Here is an 18,659-nt window from a genome sequence, read left to right as displayed (position 1 = left end):
AGTTGTGGAACCTCAGCTTTCTCATGCAAACCTCAGTTTTTTCCTCTGTGCAATGGGGGTGATGATTTGTATTCTCTCTATTTCTCATAATTGTGAAGAAACTCTCAGGCACATGCCAGTTGTGTGAATTAAATTCACGTAATTTCTCAGCCTTAGTTTCTGCATCTATAAAATAAGGATAATAAAAGCACCTATCTTGTAGAGTTTTGAGAATCAAGCCCCCTGCAAACCTTACAGTTATTATTATTTTTACAGCTATTATTATTATGGCAAATCATTTGTACAGCTATATATATTAAACAAACTTGAGTTTTCTGAATATGCACTGAACAATAGGGTTGGGAGAGGGTAGTGGCCTAGAAACCTTTCATAAGGTAACAAAGGAACGAAGAGAATCCTTTTTGGAGTGAACATTTATCTTGGATGATCAAAATGATGATGATCTTAGTGTCTGAATCAATTTTGGTTTTCTTTGACAGTCACCATTTTGTCATAATTGTGATTCCATATAACCACTTTTCCTCTCTAAGATTCAGTTTCCTTTTCTATAAAATGAAGGGATTAGATTGGGTCATTCCTCAGGTATCAATTCTGGTGCTCAATTCAGTCATCTCCAAGAACAATCTGATCACTGTAAAAACACATGCTTACACCCAACACCTTGAGGTACAACCAGAAAACAGCAGCCTTCCCCTTGGCTTTCCCTTGCTTGATTGAAAGAAGTGGAGCATAAAATCAATAAGAAATGACCTTTGGCCTCTGAGGAAATTCCTGGGAAAGGCTGAATAACCTAGGACATCAACTCACTCCTCTGTCTCAACCACAGTATTTTGCCTACTGAAAGGCGTGGGAAAGACTAAGGTTTGTCAAAGGACTCCATGAAGACACCATAGGATGAGATATATACCAAAGACCCAGATAATTATGGAAGGCATGGTGCCCATTTGTAGAACTTGTGATGGCAAACAAAACCTTTTCTATGGTACATCCTCTCATCTGATTCTTACAACAACCCTGGAAGGCAGACAGAAGTGAGTACTATCATCCCGCCTCATTTGAGGGATGAAGAACTGGAGGGTGGGGCAGGTAATTTGGCACAGCCTCTTGGTAGCCACTGGAACTTGGATCCGTGTCTTCTGACTCAAAATTTAGGGCTCCTTCTCCTCTCCCAGAGTGATATGTGGACATTTACGAGATACCACCTTTCACTCCAATGTCCAAGAAATTTTCCTAACCACTGCTTCTGTGAAATTAATTCTATAGGCAGAATCTTTCAGTTATTTTTCTATTGCCTACTAAATAAAGGATAAAATTCTTGATTTTGGTATTCTAGAACCTCTACAATATGGATCCAAATTCCTTTCCCAGCCTTGTCTCAGATTATTCCCCTTTATATTGAAGGAGAACTAATTCTCATCATGGATATAGTACTTGGAGTCAAGGAAACCTCAGACAGTAGCTGTTTGATTTTAGGAAAGTCACTTGATCTGTCTGTGACTCAGTTTCTTCATTTGAAAAATGAGGGAGTTAGACTCAGTAGCCTTTAAGATCTCTTTCAGTTCTAAATTTATGATCCTGTTATAGGCTCTGAATTCCAAACTAGGCTGCTCCCTCCCTGCCCATCATTCTCAATTAAGTTTCCTTCTTTCTGCTTCTTTGCTCATAACCATCCACCATGCCTTGAATGGACTAAAAACATTACTTTCATCTGTTAAAGTCTCTCCCTTATCCTCAAAACCCAACTCAGGTACCAGTCTCGTCCAGGATTCCTTCTCTGACTCTCCCCATGTGAAAGGGTTCCATCCTTAAAATTTCACCAACCATTTTATTATTATCTATATATTCTTTGTACTTATAACATTCTATCTTGAATCCTAGTTATTTATGTCTATAACTTACTTGACTGTAATAAGCTCCTGGAGAGCAAGGTCTAAGTCATGTATGGCTGCACATCCCCAACATGATCAGCACCTAACACAGTACTATAGGACTTAATGTCTGTTAAGTTGAATCACGAGAAGATTAAGTAAATATTATGCAAGCTGGAGCAATTCCTGCTGAGTCAACTGAGTAGAAGGAGGGACCAGAGTCCAGTAAGATTAATCTAAGAAGATTTCCTGAATGAGATGACTTTGGGGTAGAACTTTGAAAAAAAGGAAGGACTTAAAACCAGAGACCTCAGAAAGTGTGTGGGTTTGTTTTTTGTTTTGTTTTTTAATTTACCAGAATAAGAGACTATCCAAGGTTCATTCCTCTTAACCTAAAGTGTGCTTTGGAATTGCTAATGAACCAGTTACAAGAAAGCAGAACCAACTTGACTTCACCCAACAACCCTTGAATTGCATCAAAGCGTTAAAAGTTAAAAAAAAAAAGAAAAAAAAGAAAAAAAAAAAAAACTTGAAAATTCCAAGCTTCTCTCCTTAATCAGCATCCTTGTCATGTAACTTTGATTCTCCCCTCTGAGAAACTCATCTGTAAAATGAGGGAGTTCTACTGAATTAGAGATGTCAAAAACAGAGATTACAGCTTAACCAGATTAAAATGTTATTGAGAGACTGGGGGTGGGGGGAGAAACTAGGTTGCTCAGTGGATAGAACATTAGCTCTAGAATCAAAAAGTTCAAATATGGTCTCAGATACTTGACATTTCCTAGCTGTGTTACCCTGGGCAAGTAATTTAACCCTGATTGCTTCATCTGCCTCTTCCTTCCCCCAAAAAAGGAATTGGGAAACATTTAAAAAATAAATAAAAATGCAATAGAATATAGATAATATTAATATGTGGTTTTCTAAGTCAACAATGCGACAGAGATGCTTATATTCCACATAGTGGCCCCCATTTGTTTTCTAGTTTGATATCGCTGGACTAGTTGTCCAGCTAAAACTTTGAAGAATGTTCCAGAACTTATGATCCCCATTGCTTTTTGTAATTCAGTCCATGTGGACTTCCACTGACCTGCTGTTTAACAAATTGACTTTAGTTGAGGTGAAAAAATGGTATTCTGGAAAAGAAGGTGCCCATCCTCTTCTGCTATGAGGAAAAGACAGAGTAACTCCACCCAGATGTCCCAGAGTGCTCGCCTTAGTAAGAGGGTTTCAAGCAGCTTCTTCTGTTTTGGAACGGGAGCAAGAAACACTCACAGTAACGCTCACAGTGATCCCATACAAGCTACATTCAGCCGAACTGAACAATGAAGCTTTTTCTGGATTTTGCCAAACTATCCTCTCCCAGATTTCCTGGAACACTGGGACCAGCTCCCTTTTCATCCCTATCTGTTGATATTATTCTTGTTCCACATGGTACAATTTAGGTCCTTCTTCTCAAAGAAAGGCAGCCAAGAAGGAAGGATTCTTAAAAGGGGTCTGGTCTGCATCTTTTCTTTATCTGACATTCATTCTGCTTTGTTTCATGCTTATTTGCATACCCATCTCACTACTCTCCCTTCCCCCAACCCCCCACTTCCCAAAAAGCACACCCTTCAAGGACAGTCTCTATTTTCTCCCATCTCTTTTTATTTCAGCATTAACTTTCTACAAAGCACTTATGCATTGCAGATGTTTTTTAAAATGTTTGCTGAATGGGAATGTAGGTCTTGCGGAAAGGGCAAGGAAGTTTTCTAGATTTTCAAATTGCTTACATTTTATAGCCCCTATTTTGGAAAATCTCACTTTGTCAGGCATTTAAGGCCTGGATCATTTTGGTCCAATTTGCCTTCCCTGGTCTATTTCAAGTTCCTTCCTTACAACTAGCCTAGCTGTTCCCTGAATTCCACATTCCTTTTACTGAGTCCTTGAATTCCCAGGGGCCATCTGACCATGCTTGGAATGTGGGCCTTTGGTATCAGTGCCTTTTAGAATTATCTTTTTTCAAGGCCAACCTTGAATCTTTTCCTTCTAATCCAATTTTGAGTGTTCTCTTTCCTCAAATCTCTTTGTATTTTCTTATTTGAGTGCATGTTGCATCCTCCCAGTCAAATAATAATAATTAGCACAAAGTGGGAGGTGGAAGAGCTGGATCAGTTGTGACATCTGAATGGAATGGAATATTATTATACAATTTAAAAAATGAGGGAAAAGATAATGTCAGAGAAATATGGAAAGACTGGTCTGAACTGATGCTGAGTGAACTGAGCAGAATCAGAAAACAATTTGTGCTAAAATATTAGTTTTATAAATACATACTTATATATAAAGAGAGTATAAATTAGTATTAGAAAAATGAATAATTTTGAAAGACTTAAGAAGTATGATCACCCATATAATCAACCATGACTCCAGAGGAAATAAGAATGTTAGCCATCTAATAAATGAGGTGATGGATTAATATGCTATATAAGAAAGGCATTTTTGGATGTGACAAATGTATGATTATATTTTGCTTAATGTAAGACAGTGCTCCTCTCTCTCTTCTCTTTCTCTTTTCTCTCTGTCTTCTCTCTCTCTTTGTCTGTCTTCCTCTGCCTGTGTGTATGTGTGTATGTATGTATGTATGTATGTATGTATGTGTGTGTCCTTCCTTTCTTCCTTTTCTGTGGGTACAAGAAAAATAAGGAATGTTTGATCATCAAAAAAAGTAATTTTAAAATCCCTTTAAAAAGAAAACAATGTCTTTTAATTTAATGGACTTGAGTTCAAATTTCACACTAGGCATTTACTACTTGTATAACATCAGGGCAAGGCATCCATTTCTTAAGGTAAAGAATCTCTGACATCTTTCTGTTCTATATTTATAATCCTCATCACCACCAATGGGAGAAGAAATTATAATTCAAAGCGGTTAGGTAACTAGTCCAAAGTAATGCACTCAAGTATTAAAGATAGGTTTGGATCAGATGCAACCTTTCCACCACCTGCTCAATTTGTAGAGAGAAATTGTCTCTTTTTTATGTATGTGAGCTTGTCTTTGTATCCTCAGCATGAAGAAAGTAGGGTATTTAATAAATATTTATTTAATTTACTTTAATAAGGAAGAGGTAAGAGTCTGCAATCCACTGAATTGAGAAAGACAACGTGGGAAGAACTCTAGCTTGTAGTGAAAGGACCTGTGTTGGAATCTACTCTCTAAAGTTAGAACTGGGCAAGGTTGTACTTCTGTGAACTTCAGAACCTCATCTATAAAACTACAATGATTCTACCAGTCTATCAATCTCATGAGGTTATCTGGGAACTTAGAATAAAAGGACAACCATGTTTTAGGAAAGCATTAGATAACTAAGATCTAGCCATCGGTTTGCCTTCCCTACATGCGTTGGCCCCTTCCCCTCAGTTTCTCCTAGGAATTGCACCTTTTTTGGGAATATTACCTGGATCCAAACTGCAGCCAGGACCGAAACTTGCTGAAACAAAAAGATCCTCTGAAGGATTTCAAAGCTAGAGAGAGAGAGAGAGTACTTTGAGATCAGTCCTAGTTTTGGATTATTCAGGACCTGACTCCTTTTTCTTTCTATTTATACCACCTACAGTCTACTCCTTATGAGTGACAATGAGGTTATTATACTCGTCCTTCAAATTTCAGTGTCCAAATTAATTAAACTAACTTAGGCTACACGTTCCTTTTACCCAGAAGGTAACTAAGCTGCCAACTCCTTCACACATATTCCAAGGCTTGTCACTCAACACAGGAAGTCCCTTCCCATCCCTACCCCCCACAGTACACAGAACAGCTTAGAGTTGGAAGGGACCTTGAAAACCAATCTCAATACTTTACAGATGTAGAAATCTAAACACAAAGAGGATAAATAACTTTTTCAGAGATAAACAACTAGTAAATATATGAGATAAGCCTTGAAGCCAAATCTTCCTGAATCCAATGCTCTATGCATTAAACCATGTTGCATTTCATGTCTTGATAAACGCCAGTGCCATATTTTCCCCAACATTTACCTTACCCCTCCTACTCAGGCACTGCTAATAGACTGGAGCTACCTAGATCCACTACAAATGGTTATCTAACCTCAATGGGACCCTCAGTGCCACTAAAAAGTCCTTTTGCTCTTCCTTAAGTAACTCTCTACTCTACTCTTCACAAAAACTATTTCAAACCTTTTCTCTCCCCAAGACTCCCTCTTGCTCTGCTATCTCTGCTGAGGACTTCACCTCCATCAACCAAATTCTGGCAGTTTCACCAACCATCTCCTATGCCTAAATGTTCTTTAACCTTCAAATTTCTCTGGCTCTCCTCAAAAGTCCCAAGTAAAATAATATTAATTGTGGTGCCTTTTCTCTATTGATTAGAACTAATTTATCATATATATATATATATATATATATATATATATATCTTGTATGTCATATTTTGCCCAAAAATACAAACTATATGCCACAAGCTCCCTCTCCCTTTATCTCAAAACTCCTGGACATTAATTATCCCTCCTTGTTCCTCCGTCACTTTGCTCTAAGATAATTAGGTGTTCTTTCTCTTCAACACAAGAGCAAAAAAGAAAAACGCATTTATATAGACTCTATTATGTGACGGGCACTGGGTTAAGTGCTTTACAAGTGATTTCATCTGATCTGATGATCTTATTTGATGCATGTGCCTTGGATCTTATTCCCTCTTTTATTTTCCAAGAGATCCCTCCCTCAGTCATGCCTATTTATACATTCTTTTGATACTACCAACAAACATTCCTTTTTCATTCGTCCTTAAGAAAACTAAAAACTTTACTTAGCCCCAACTATTCCCTCAAGCTGTTATTCCATACCTTGCCTCTTTTTTCAGCCAAATGTCTAGAAAAATAGCTGTCAACATATCATCTTCTGCCTCAAATTCACTCCTCAACTTTTGCCATCTGATTTCTGGCTTGATCATTCAACTAAAACTGCTCTTTCCAAAGATCTCTTAATTGCCAAATCTAGGTCTTTTTCTTGGTGCTCATTCTACTTGCTATTTCCAATGCATTCCCCACTGTTGATATTCTCTAGGTTTTGGGGACACTACTTTCCCTTATGATCATTCCTCATTCTCCTGTTGCTGATACTTCATCCATATCATGCCCCTTAACTGTGGGTGCATCCCAAGGCTCTGTCCTAAGCCACATTGCTGACTTTATCAGATCCTATGGATTTAATAACCATCTTTGTGTAGAAGACTCACAGACCTATATTCCAAATCTAGCCTCAGCTTCTCTCCTACATTCCACGTCCACATCACAAATTGCCTTTTGGCAATAATTTATATCCCTTAGTCATTTCACCTCAATATGTAAAAAACAGAATTTATTATTTTTCCTTCCTTTCACCCCAACTTACCTCTCTATCCTTTAACATTCTCATCTTGGAAACTTCTGTGCCATCCTCCATAGCATATTATGCCTCATGGCATCCACATATTCAATCACTTTGTTGATTCTTGTCAATTCAACCTGAACAATATCTTTCACATCTGTCCCCTTCCCACATGGCCACCATCCCAGTCTAGGCCCTTCCTGACTACTGCAAAAAAGTTTTCTAAAGGCTTTCTTTTCCTCAAGACCTTTTGTTCTTCAGTCCTTCCTCCATACAGTAGCTTGACTGATTTCCCAGAATTAGAGATTTCTTTAACCAAAGATTTCAAAAAGCTCCAATGGCTTCCTATCACTTCTAGGATAAACTACCAATTTTTCTGTTTGGTTTTTAAAGCCCTTCACAATTTGAGACCAACTTCACTTCCCCTCTTCATTACACATGTTTCCTCTTCCCAAACTCGTTATACCTTTTTGGGTTAGAACTAACTAACTCAGCATTACATTTTCCATCTTATTGCCTTTTATCTTTTCACCTCCATGTCCTACAATATCTTTAAGACACAGTTCAAGCAGTCCCCTGCTACAAGAGGTCTTTTATTAATTTTTCCTCCAACTGCTAGCACCCTCACTTCCTTGCATTTATTTTGCATTTTTTCTGTATGTACTTAATGTGTATATTTTATACAGAGTTAGATACCACAATATATAGCTTCTTCCAAAGAGACTATACTGTTACTGCACCTTTAAGAGACTGGATTCTTGAAGAATGAGTTTAAACTTCCATTGAGAAGTCAGTGATGAGTGAAAGTATGAGCCCAGGAGTTTTAACTTTGACTTATGAGAAGTCTTTGAGGAGATGAAGAGCCTTAACTATCATCTGTAAAAACACTGAGTTTTAATTATCATTAATGAAGAGACTAAAAGGTTATCATTCTGAAGCCTTCTTCTCTTGTGACAGAGAGACTATGAAAACAAAGAGAAAAAACTGACTTCCTGAGAGGAATGAATTTAATTCTTTTTTATGAGTAAATAAGAAAAGGCTTCTTGAAAGACTTTGGATGTAATCTTAGGAAATGATGGATGGGTTTGTGTTTCACAAACTAAATAATTTTACTTTGTGTTAATATTTGTTACAATGTTAATAAAGTGTCACTGGTGGTTTACTTAAGCCTTCAAGAGTGGAGGTTTGAAAATATAGTGCTTATAGAAAAAGAGATTTTTTCCAGTTTGATTAAATACATAGTTTAATAAACTGGGGTTGAAGCCCCAAAATAATTGGTAAATCTGCCTGGGCTCCTGCTACTTCTAGTAATATAGGTTAAGGCTAGTTTTTCCTTAAGAGATGACAAAGTTTAGAACTTGATTAGTCCAGGGGAAGAAGGGGAAGGAGGGAAGGCTTAAGCTGTGTCCTTGGATGAAGCTTTTGGAGAGCCTCTGTCTGTATTAATGTGTCTTCCTGGTTACCAGGAACATAAAAAGTCCCATTTTCATGGGGTGAAGAGTCTTACATATTTGGTGGATGTCCCAAGACCACCTGAATCACCACACCAAGCCTTGAGACCTGATATGTTTACATACGGAGATGAAAGGAGCCTACATCTACGTAGCCGAAATGTTCCTGTGATTGTTGTTGAATATCCTTTTCACATTAGTATTAAGTAAATCTCCTTTTATTAACTGTTCAATGTCCTCATTTTGATCCAACTTCAAACCTGAACTAACAAGGTAATGAATTGAATCAATCTCACTCTTAACAACTCTGAATTCCTCAAAGCTATCTGTAGATTACTAGGTAAATGTCAACCAACTTTTAAATTTTTGAATTTAATATTCAGGGGAGATGGCTTATGAAGATCCAGACAACACTTTTGTCAGGCATGCAATTGCTAACCTGGAAAGCTTAAGAGCATTTTTGCACCAAGAGTTGATATCACTGGAAATTATTTACCTTCACCAATAGAGGTAAGGAAACTAAGTCACTTTCTCAAGAACAAATAGCTAGTAAATGTATAAGGCAAGTCTTGAATCTGGTTCTTCCTGAACCCAACTCTACTGTCCTATGCACTAAACTATGTGTCTGTGCACTAAGTCACTTGGTGACAATAGACTAGATGTTCTGTACATAAATTGGAATTTTTTGAAGTGGACTATCCTCTCTTCACCACAACCCCCCATCCCTATCCCTACCACCCTACCCCCAGAGCCAACATGGACCATGTTTGGACCAAGACCATGAAGAAAGTGATATGAGTATTATAGAAAAGAACAACAGCTGCCTGGGCAATGACTTCCACACTAACAAGCGCCTGTGCTAGAACATTACCATCATCTCCAGCAAGAAACTCTGCAACAAGATTGTAGGATATGTTACTCATTTGATAAGAGAGATCCAGAGAGGCCCCATGAAAAGTAACTCCATCTCCATCAAATTGCAGGAATAATAAAGCAAAAATAGGGATAATTCTGTCCCCAAGGTCTGGGCTTTGGATCAGGAGATCACTAAAGTGGACCCTGATACCAAAGAAATGTTGAAACTCCTGGACTTTGGAAGTTTGTCCAACTTACAACCCCATTGTTGGGATAGCCTCCAAAACAGCAAGAGAAGCTGATAAATATTTACTTTTGACTTCTTTCTAACAAACTTGAGAAACACTCTTCCCCTCTTAAAAAATGAAGTGGATTGTCACTGAAAATTCAAAGAGTATGTATATGAAGCTAAATACCTAGTGTAGATTGACAGAAATCTACTCATATGACTAGTGGAAAGTTTGTTTCTCTTCACCAAAGCTTGGTAGCAACAGTAGCCAATTTTGAATTTCGCATATGCTAACAGCCTAGGAAAACAAATGTGGATGTTGTTGACCTCTCTTAAAGGACATGTGACATAAAAGCCATAGTAATTTCTAAGGAAGAAATGAAGGCTGAATATCACCCCTAGGGAGTGGGATTATAACCAACTAGACAGCAGAAGTCTGAAACTTACTCTAGACAACACGTCAGCAACTCATGTGAGCTTTGTTTCATTAAACCAACCTCTATTTGTCTTGGCTGTCTGTGGATGACTAGAAGAGATAAATAGGTAGTTGACGATGGATTGTGAGAAGTAATACAAGTTAAGAAGTAAAGCTGTGATACTAAAAAGGCCTTGAGTTCCAATGGTGGTAATAATGATAGAAGTTTAAGTTGTAAAAAATTGATACTGTTACTACACACAGGATACTTGGAAGTAGTTGTTTCTCGTAATAGTCATAAAGGGAACAAGCATTTACCAAGTGCCTACTATGTGTCAGATATGGTGTTAAACACTTTACAGGTATTTTATTTAAAAGCTCTACACTGTAACTCTGGATATGCGGATCAAGAGAGGACCCACAGCCAGTAAATAACAGATTTTATTGATCCAAGATAGCTGACTGCAAAGAAAAAATATTACTAACTAGTACAGCATGTTTGTAGAACATAAGCAAACCTTTGCATTGACATTTTATCACTGGAAAGAGATAGGAAGAATATAAGCCATAGTTTAGTACTGACTAATCGTTTTGCTAAATTTGCAAAGGCACATCCAAGTAGAAACCAAAAAGCTTCCACTGTTAAGTAATATAGAAGTATCTTTTAGTATTTAGATTCATTTTGACCAAGGAAAGAAGAGTCTGCGAAACCAAGTTATTTAAAGAAATAGCTTTGGCAGGTAATTGAGAATTGTACACTGATGCCCTCAAGGAGACCAACATTCTGAATGTTTCACTAAGATGTTGATGCACATATTGAGAACATTTTGAAGGTTAAACAAAAAGTTCATTGAGGTTAACATGTATTTTTTGTTCATTAAATAAATCTATTAGAAATTATATAACAGGTTTTACAACGTATTTACTAATGTCTGCCCAAGAATCACATATACCTATTGACATGATTTGGAGTCTCAGAAATTGAAAGAGATAGAGTCACTTACAAATAATACTTATTTCGTTGACAGAAGTTAGAAGAAATTTTATCAGCTATGACCTCAGCTTAAAAGTATTCTATCAGAAATAAACAAAAGGTTCGATGTCCAAGTGTGTTATCAAGAACAACAGGTGATAGGGCTTTGCTGAGACACATTGGGATTCAAGGAACCCATCACAAATTGGACAGGTGGAGATGCCCACCCCGTTCAAGTTGTTGAGAGATTGGATAACTTGCCAGTGTTTAGAATAATACTGGAAAGTAATGGAGGTTCTATAAAATACAAATTCATTTAAATCATTTATTGCCTATTTTATAATCAGTTGGATTCCCTGAGGAAGGCCAGGCAAATGATTAAGAGGTGTTTGAGAGGAGACGATCTACTACTTACAATTAAATTTTTTGAGTTGCAAAATAGCTTGGAAAGGTATGCTCCCAGCAAGGTTGACACCATGTCCAGTGTACAAAGCTCAAATATAAGTTTGGGTGTGGATATAAAAAGGTTAAGTATATCACAAAAAAAACATCATTTGACTTCTGACTAAACTAGACTTGTGATGTTATAGAAATAGGAGAAGTAGATAGTCATAGAATCGGTTTCTGTTGATAAATTATATACAGTGTTACTCTGTAGTTTTTATGTGTAAAAAGTGTTGTGAACATATTACTGTATAGCTATAGGACATATAACTATGATTACAGTTACTCTATCATTTTAAAGTTGCATTTAACTATTATCATTAATGGTATTGGATTATTCTTTCCTTATCTGGAACAACTTATCAAGTGGTGCTTTGCATTATATATTTGTATCATGGGTCTAATATTAATGAGTATTTTGACATACACACCAAATGATTTTTCAGGGGCCCTAAAAAAGTTTTGGCCATGTGGAGAATATGACACTAACTCTAATAGTCTTCCTCAAAAACAATACTTTTTATATCTATATCTTTAACAGGTTTTGGAATCTTGGAGCAATGATAATTGAACTTTCAATACTTGAGAAGTCAGTGGTGAATATGTGAGTTTTAACTTTGGACCATAAGGACTCTAAGAAGAAATGAAGAGCTAAAGAATCATCTATAAAGAGACTGAGTTTTAACTGTCATCTGTAGATCGATTAAGATTTAGCTATCATCTGTGTGGAGACAGAGAATAATTGTCATTCTGAAGCTACCTGTCTCACCTAGAGAGAAACCAAAAGAATAGAGATAAAGTACTGATTTCCTAAGAGAAGTGAATTTACTCTGGATTTTCTTGGGACAGAGAGGTGAGACTGATCCAGAAGTGAAATCAAGAATAATTATAGTAGTTAAGAAACAACTCTAGCTATGATCTTGATCTTCCTCATAACTAAAACATTGTAAATAGTTATGTCTTTGTGTTGTTACTGATTACATTATTAATAAATCACATCATTGGCAACTGATATTTATTTAAGCCTACAGAGTAGGGGTTTCAAATATTTTGAGACATAAGCAATGATTTATGAGAAAATAAATTTCTCTAATTTGTTAAATAAAAATGTTTGGCCTTGGAATTTAGAACTGATTGCCTAATAAATGAGTTTGAAATTTTCATAATTGATAAAGAAATATACAAATATGCCCCCAATTACTTTAGAATACAATATAATAAAAATGACCATGGTAACAAGCCAAGTTATGAGAGGCCACACACCAATGTGATTGATCTTAAAACCCAGTTACACAAAAATGTATATGTTGTCTCCTCCTTGGTAAAAAGGAAATAATTACATTTGTATTTCCATCACCTAGCACAGTGCTTGCCACCAAATGGGTGCTTAATAAATGCTTGATTTTATTGATGGACAAGTAGAAAGGCACTGGATATGGAGCAAGATGTATAATTTTTAATCCTGATTCCCACACTTGCTATCTTTGTGATCTCTGAACTGAGGCTCCAATATGTAAAATAAGATTATTGCACTACCTTCCTCAAAGATAAAATGTGAAGAAATGCCTGGCAACTTAAAGCATTATGTTACAAATATGTTGTTGTTATCATCTGAAGTGTCACTTAGTCTAGTAAGATCCCGTCTCTTAGTATTAATTCATTACTCACAACTCAAGCCATCAAATACCCACTTACATACATTTTAGACAGGGACACACATATCAGTAACTCCAGATCCCTGCTCTATCCCCATACCACTCTCAACTTCTGTCCAGTTGGCCTGGCATCGTGGAGATTTGATCTGTTTCACTGGAAGAAGAGGAAGCTGAATGTGTCTTACTTTGCCTCATATATAATACCAAGATGGAGCTAAATTCATAGGCTAGTTCCTATGTTTACTCCTGAGATGGAGCATATGGAGACTGCCCCTGAGTCCCAAACACTTTTGGCGATTTTCTTCACTGTCCATTCCGGCAGATATGGAACATTAGAGACAGAGTAGTTCCTATGGCCCAAGGGATAGGGCACTTTCTTTAAGTAAAGATTTTTTCCTAGGAGAGTCTCCTGCCCTTCCAGTTTAGATCTTCAGTAGGGTCATTGGAACCAGTTTATCTTCAGTCTCTAGTGAACACCTGTAGTTTTCATTCAGAATCTCTGGCAACTATCTTTCTCCTTCCTTTTCCCTTACTCCCCACAGCAGGAAATTACTTCTATAGGTTCTCCTTCCAGTTACAGTAAACTGTAACTAATTGTTGCCCGAAGCTCTAGCTTTCTAACTCCTCTTCCTCAATCCTTCTTCATCTGTAGTGAAGGCTTTGGGGATAGTGGGCAACAAGAGAAGTAGGGTTCAGGTACAGACATGTAGGAATCCATATATAGAATATTTTTTTCCTATAGATGAGAGGGGAATTTTAACAGGATTCCAGGCTCTCTGTGCCTTGTGCTCAATCTTCCTTCCCCTTCCTATCAACCTCCTCCCTCCCTCCCTCCCTCCCTCCCCGGCACTGGTCTTGGGATAAGGCAGCCCCTCCTGTCCTAGCCTGGGACAACAGCCCCTAGTCCAGCCACTGGCCACCGGCCACAGCAAAACACAACACAAACATTCTTCCGTCCTCTATTCTCCTCCAAATTAGATCTCTATGGAGACAGGCACAGGCAGCCTGACAGCCCCACAGCCTAATCCTGATTTAGTGACCATCCCTTTAACAGCCCACCCACCCCAACAGCCAGGGCCCAGCTTCCCCCAGGCCCTCCCCTTCCTCTCCTCTCCTTTTCTCTTCTCATTTCCCAAGCCTTCTCCTTAACAAGGTGGAGAAGATAAAGATCCTGAAAGACCCTAAAAGTGGGGTTCCGGATACAAGACAAGGGATACCTTCAGGAATAAAAGATTTTCTGCCCTTTGGCCAGAATGAGAGTGGGGTGGAGACGATTTGACCTTTCTGATCAAAACTGATCCATGTAAAATGAGGGGGTTGGACTACATGACCTCCAAGGCCCAATAATAATAGTTTGCCTTTTCATAGCACTTTACTTATATTATGTCATTTCATTCTAACAGCTGTGACATGAGAGCAGGGTTTGTTTTTTTTTTTTTTTTTTTTAACCAATGAGCAAACTGAGTCACCCAGGGTTACAAGCTCCTATATAAAGTTAGATTCAAATGGAGGTCCTTATGATTCCAAGTACAGCTCTCCAGCTAGTGTTGCCTCCTACTTGCCTGCCTAAGAGTCAAAGGACCTGGTTGAATTTTGCCTCTGCTATGTATTAGCTTGGCAAATCACTTTCCTCTCTTCAGGTGCTCATTTTTCTCAACTAGATAATGAAAGGCTCTAGTTACTAGATGATTTCAGAGGTGCCTTGTAAACCTAATTCTTACGATGCCTTCTGTGTTTAATATTTGGTGGTTTTGAGATAGTCACCTCCAGGACTCAAATGTAGAGGAAGATTTCTGGGGAAGCCTAATGGATCTCGAAGGTCATTGGGTATCTAGAGAATCTCTTAGGCTCTCCCAGAGCCTGGGTCTGATCTTTCCTTTGGTGGAGAAGAGGGTTGGGGAAAAAAGAGGGATCTTGTGCCCCTATTATAAACACTCTGCTCCTTCTGGAGCCTGGAGTCTGTGGTCAAGAGGGAGGAAATGAACTGCAAAGATCCAGCAGTCTCCAAATGTCCACAGGGCACCAGGCAGGAGCCAGGAGGGGTTAGGGCGTCTTTTAGGGAGTGGGGGCGGGGACGGAATGTGCCGGATAGTGTTTTATTCTCCTGTCACTTGGGGAGGGGGTGGATGGAGAATCAATCCTGCTCCAAGATCTCTCAGCGTAGTTACTACTCCCCCAGTCCACATACACACACACACACACACACACACACACACACACACACAGGCCTCCGGACAAAGACCTGACCGGGGTGGGAGGGGCCAGAGAGCCAGCCCCTTAGCTCGGAGAATCCCAGAGGCTCCTTCGAACCCAGAACCCCCAAAATTCAAGCCCGCCCAGCATCCCCCAATCCTTGCCAGGCTTCTCCCCAGGGCCAGATGCAAGTCAAGGGTGCAGCCACTGAGCCTACTCGGAAGGGGAAGCGGCCGGTGGTGTACCGGTTTGGAGATAGCCTTCCTCAGAGTAGGAGATGACCCTGGGCTCCCAAGCACTAGCACTGGCCTTCTCCTCCCTCCCGACCCCATGCCCCGTTCGGGCAGAGCAGTTCAGCCCTACCCCACCCATCCCAACACGGCTCCGCCGATGTCCCGCTCTCGGACAATGCCTCCGGACTCCCCGCCCCGACCGATCACCCACCCCCAGCCTGCAGCCCCCGCTCCCACCCCCTTGTCCCCTGTCTCTCCACAATCTGGCCCCGACCCCAACCCGCAGTCCACTGCCCCCGGCCCACTCGTACCTCGGCATCCCGGCCCCAGTTCTAGGTGAGTGTGCGAGGGCCGGGAGGGCGTCCGGTACCGGGGCCGGGCCGGGAGCTGAGGCGCGGACCAGGGACTGCGGGCCGGACCGGGGGGGCGGCGGCAGCGGCGGCGGGCCGACCGGCCGCGACGCTGACCATCCTGAGGACGCTGCTGCCGCTGCCGCTGCCGCGGCTGAGAGCGGGACTGGGCAGTGGGGGTGGCCGGACAAGGGGCGGCCCTGGCTCCCTGAGCAGGGAGGACCCCCTCCCCCGCCCATCCCCCGCCTCCTTCCCTCCCCGGCTACCTCGGTTCCCGCCCCTTTCCCCGCCCCCTCTCCCTTACCTTTACCCCTCCCTCCTTCCCCCAATTCCTCCCAATGCTTCGCCCTCCTTCCTTTCCCTCTCCCCTCGCTTCCCTGCACTCCTTCCCTTCCCCCCTTCCCTCCGCCCTCTCAGCTCCCTCCCCTTAGTCTCTTCTTCCTTTCCGAACCTCCTTTCTTCTCTCCTTTCCTAACCTCTGTCCCCCACCCCCACCTCCCCAGGGCTCTCCCAGTCCCTCCCCCTTCCCTCCCCTCCCCCCCTCCTTCTCCTCTAAGATAAATTAGCCCCGAGGAAAGGGGGGGGAGGCGAGTGGCCAATGGTGCGTGGAGAGTTGTCCTGGCTTCTCTCTCCAGGAGTGCCCCAGCGGCGTCCCTTTTCCTTTCTCCCCTCCCCCTTCCCATCTGGGGCCTTCGGAGCAAGAGATTGGGGGACAAGAAGAGGGAGAGTTGGAGAAAGCTCTGGAAAGTCAGGGGACATTTAAATAGAAACGGACTCAAGGGAAAAGGCCAGGGAACAGCTGAGGAGTGACCCCGGTGCTCAGGAGGAAGCAGAAGTGGGTAGGGTGTGGCTGATCCAAGGCCACTTAGTTTTCCCTGTGGACCTCCTGCCCAAGGCCTGTTGGGATCTGAGAAGGCTTCCGGGGTAAAGTAGGGATAAGGGTGCTGAAAGGGAAATCTGAAAACTTCATTCAATCCCAAAGCATTCTCCCTGAACTTCCACCGCACGTGAGCAAATGAAACTATTTTCTACTGAAAGGCTAGCATTCTTCCCCTTAAGGTACCCTTTAATCATTCAATAAATATTTATTAAATGCTAATTATGGTAATAATAGCTTGCATTTGTATCCCATTTTGTGGTTCCACAGCCCTTATGCGTTTGGTTCTTGCAACTGATTCTGTTTTTTTTTTTTTTTTTTTTAACCCCATTTTACAGATGAAAAAATTAAGGCAGACAAAGGTCAAGTGACTTGCCAGGCTGAGGTCACACAGCTAGCAAGTAGGAGAGGATCTGTAATTCCAGCTTCCGTGTTCTTTCTACCATACAGGGAAGCAAAATTAACAAGCTTGAAACAAAACAGCAATGCAAGAGCTGAGATATTATACCTCGATCAAGAATGGAAGGATCACTATGGGCTGAGATTGTCAAGGAGGAGGGTAAGACCTCCTAACCAGCCTCCTGACCTAAAGGCTTCTAACAGTCAATTTAAGATTGAAAAGTATCTTACATATTTAGCCCCAAACCCTCCATTTTGGGTGTGATAAGGGATGAGGAATGGGAATATGGGAAGATCCACAACTTTTTTTTTTTCATCAGCCTAAGAATCCCTGACATAAAAACTCCCCACAGATGTAGACCTGTTAGCAGCCTGTATTTAGGGTGTTAGAAAATTCTCTTGGACAGAGGCCCAAAGTGACAAGTTAGTATGTTGTTTCTGACTCCACTCCATGCTGCCTTTCTTTTTAACAACTGAGAAAATTGAAAAGTTAAGTATCTAAGGTCACACAACTTACAGATGTGTCACAGTCACTTTTTTGCTCACAGGTCAGCAAGATTTCCCTTTTGTCTCCTGGGTAAAGTTCAAATCCAGCCTTCTTTTGAAGGCTCTCAGTATAATCTTACTATTTCAGTAGGTGGAATAACTATCCACATACTCCAAGTTCCAGTTAAACTGAGCTAGATTAAAAAACAACAACAACAGCAACAAAACATGAAAGGTTATCTCAGCACTCTGCCTAGACTGCCTAGTAAGTTCTCATCTATCCTTAAAAGCACAACTCAGATGCCATCTCCTCCATAAAATCTAGACTGACCTTCCCCCCCAACCCACCAGCCATCAGCACTGTGCCTCCCATGGAATTCTGTCTGCTCCTCTAATACACATGTAGTATGTCATATTTATTTTACATGTTGAATCCTCTACTACACTGTAAGCTCTCTAAAAGCAAGGATGTACCCTGTAAACTTTGTATAACCTTAACACTCAAAATAGTGCCCTGCTCAAAATAGGTATTCAATGTAATGTTTATTTGATTGCTCTCAGTGCCCTGTAAACAGTAGAGTTTTAATAAATGTTCATGGAATTGAATTACTGTACATCCTGCCAAGTTCAGTTTAGTAGATCACCTGACAGAGAAGTCAGATGTCTAGACTTTCAAGATACTTGTGGAAAAGCTCCATGAAGCTCCAAAGTTAGAGCATCTCTGTTCCAATCATCCATTCAGTTAAATAACATTATCCTCAGCAGAGTACCCAAAAAAAACATGATGACTCTTGGATGGGAATTTTTTTCCCCTCTCCTATTTGCCTTTATATTGTAGACAAATAGGAAAAATGATCACCCCTTTTAAAGCTC

General features: G+C 40.3%; 1 protein-coding gene across 3 annotated transcripts in view; it reads right to left on the bottom strand.

Annotated features, from left to right (window-relative positions):
• The window catches only part of FIGNL2 (fidgetin like 2), a 123,311-nt gene that overhangs the window by 35,242 nt on the left and 69,410 nt on the right, over window positions 1-18,659 (bottom strand). Inside the window, exon 1 of one of the 3 annotated variants that reach the window (XM_074270350.1) lies at window positions 15,986-16,212. The exons of 1 other annotated variant lie outside the window; for it this stretch is intronic. The gene's annotated coding sequence lies outside the window, so the exon portion shown is untranslated. Of the gene's footprint in view, window positions 1-5,302; window positions 9,401-15,985; window positions 16,213-18,659 lie in introns of those variants that run through there. One more of the 3 variants, XM_074270353.1, reaches the window with a different exon arrangement.

Source organism: Sminthopsis crassicaudata, chromosome 5 (assembly GCF_048593235.1).
Source record: "Sminthopsis crassicaudata isolate SCR6 chromosome 5, ASM4859323v1, whole genome shotgun sequence".
NCBI lineage: Eukaryota > Metazoa > Chordata > Mammalia > Dasyuromorphia > Dasyuridae > Sminthopsis > Sminthopsis crassicaudata.
Note: the sequence above shows the minus strand (reverse complement) of the source record. Positions and strands in the feature narration are given on the sequence as shown.